Source organism: Lynx rufus, unplaced genomic scaffold (genome assembly GCF_022079265.1).
Source record: "Lynx rufus isolate CCGP_SWC_20201006 ecotype Redwood Valley unplaced genomic scaffold, mLynRuf1.p SCAF_2, whole genome shotgun sequence".
NCBI classification, from domain to species: Eukaryota; Metazoa; Chordata; class Mammalia; order Carnivora; family Felidae; genus Lynx; species Lynx rufus.
The window spans coordinates 154525618-154527873 of record NW_025814834.1 but is presented as its reverse complement, the minus strand read 5'-3'; the positions used below and the strand labels follow the sequence as shown (position 1 = coordinate 154527873).

Genomic DNA, 2256 nt, shown 5'->3' with positions numbered 1-2256 from the left:
ACAATATCTGGGGGTGAAATTAATCACCATATTCTAGTATTATAAGGTAAGTTCCATTGTGTTTTAGTTGGAAGCCACTGGAAAATTTTCAGCTGAGGAGTAATGTGATATAATATATACTTGTGAGAGATTGTTTTGGTTGCTGAGTGTAGACTGTATTTTGGGCCAGGGTGATAGAGTAGGAGAGAGTGAAAGCAGGGAATCATTTAGAACAGCACAATAGCTTGTAGCCTGGATCCCTTTCTAGATCTCTTGGGTCTTTCCGTTAAAAAAAAAAAAAAAAAAGACATCGTCCAAACTCTATGTTCATTCACTTTTCTTCTTGGCCTTTGACTTGAGTCCATAATTTGTGGGCCCCTTATTTCTTGGTCTCTTTTTCTGTTTGCCTAAAATATGTCATGAAGTCACTTTTGTTTCCTACATTCAGGCTCCTCCTCTGACTCTCTGTGCAGAGGAATGGACAGAATTCTCTTTCCAGTAAAGCCACCAGAACATGTAATTGCACTCAGAGTTCAGAGTTGCCATCCTGATGTCCAAATGATGACAGTATTGAAATAAGCTGCCCACTATTTCCCAGAAATTGCTAAATATTCGTAAGCATATCTATGATCCAGTAGTCTTAGATAATAGGTAGATCTACTTCATTTTTGCCTCTTGTTAGCTTAGCCATCTTAAATTCTTAAACTACAGTTGATGAGAAAACCCACTTCATGAACATGGAAATTCCTTAAGCTCTGAAAAAGCCAAAAATCCAAAAATTTCTTTTGATTCCCTCCCATACCCCAAGTTATTGGCTGCTGGGAGCTGAGTAACATTAAGAGGATTAGAAACATGCATGGTCTTCTGTTTAGTTTTCTGTCCTTACCATATATGTCAATCTAATTTCTGGAACATCACTTTTGTTGTCAGCTTTTAATCTTTCTGAGGTGGAAGACTTAGAGGTTTGGCTTCAGTTAGTAACTTCTCTGGTTATTAAATGTGCTCTAAATGCAGTGGCTCATCTTATATGTGTTCCTTAATGTCATTTCTGACTGGGTGTTTTAGTTTCCCACTTTGGCCGAGCCATGTTGAAGGTTAACTCTCATAGAACTATTTATGAAGAAAAGTCTCTGGATTTAGTAAACAGAAGGAGTTATTTCTCATTGCTGGGAGGCGTTGGGTGATTTTCATAATTCCTTTCTTTCAAATCCTTATCATTGTGATTTGTGTTTTCAAGGGATGGGGGTTCACAACAGAAATGATGTCGTGGTGGTTTGGACCGAAAGAGCCATAAATAGAAAGAATATTGCCATGTTTTCTAACAGATGCTCTCTCTGGCTCAGAGCTTGAATCTATCAAATTATTGAAAGGAGCATTTGTAACATCATGTCTCAGGGAAGAATAGAAAAAAAAAAAGAAAAGAAAAAGAAAATCTTCAGGCTATCTTTCTGAACTATTTTGTGTCTTTAGAATTAAATAATACATTTGAATGGGCCAATGCCAATAATGGTAAAATTTAAAAGATGTGTTGAGATTTGCTTGGGCCACTGTCATATTGGTCTTCTTCCTTTCTTGAGACAATTACTTTATTCTTGAGATTGAGTCCAGATCATCAAACACTCACTTTGTTTTAATTTTAGCTACAGGCAATTCAGTTCATGTCAGCCTATATATAACAGATGTAAACTTTGCATGTTTTGTTTTGTTTTCGTTGTTTGTTTTTTTCCTTCTCAGTCTCATGGATTACCTTCATACCAGTCTACTCTTTCAGTTTTAAAGGGGGACAGGCTGATCATGACTCCCAGTCATCCCCCGAAGTAGGTGGGTCACCTTAGGGGAAAACTTTACCTACTCAAAAATTCATCTCACATTACCAGTGAAGATTTGGGCACCTCCCCCATCATTATTTTCCTTACTCATAATTATGTTTAAAGCATTAAACTTTTTCAGGGTCTACTACTCAGCAGCCCACATCATTTTGTTCATACCTGTTTCTTGACCAAATCTTAGTTCTAGTAAAACCTGGGCTTCTGTGGCTTAAGATGTAGAATTTAATGCAAATACAGTCATGGGGTAACTGTGAATTATATTATGTATGAATGAAATAGTTCTCCATTTTCCAAACTAATTAATGCAGTGGAAAATCCTGGATGCTGTCTGTGGACATGGGATCAATTTGCTTCTATCGATCATTACTTCTACTTCAGTCTATGTCTTACTACAAATGACCTTTGAGAAAGAAAATCAGTGTCTGTAATTTATCAAATGTAAGTTCTT

The 2256-nt window shown here is 36.7% G+C and overlaps 1 non-coding gene across 1 annotated transcript; it reads right to left on the bottom strand.

Annotated features, from left to right (window-relative positions):
• Positions 1–1763: 1763 nt before the first annotated feature.
• Positions 1764–1916, bottom strand: LOC124516660 (U12 minor spliceosomal RNA). Its single transcript, XR_006963085.1, has one exon. It is a non-coding gene; the product is annotated as a U12 minor spliceosomal RNA (small nuclear RNA).
• Between the last annotated feature and the right edge of the window lie 340 nt (positions 1917–2256).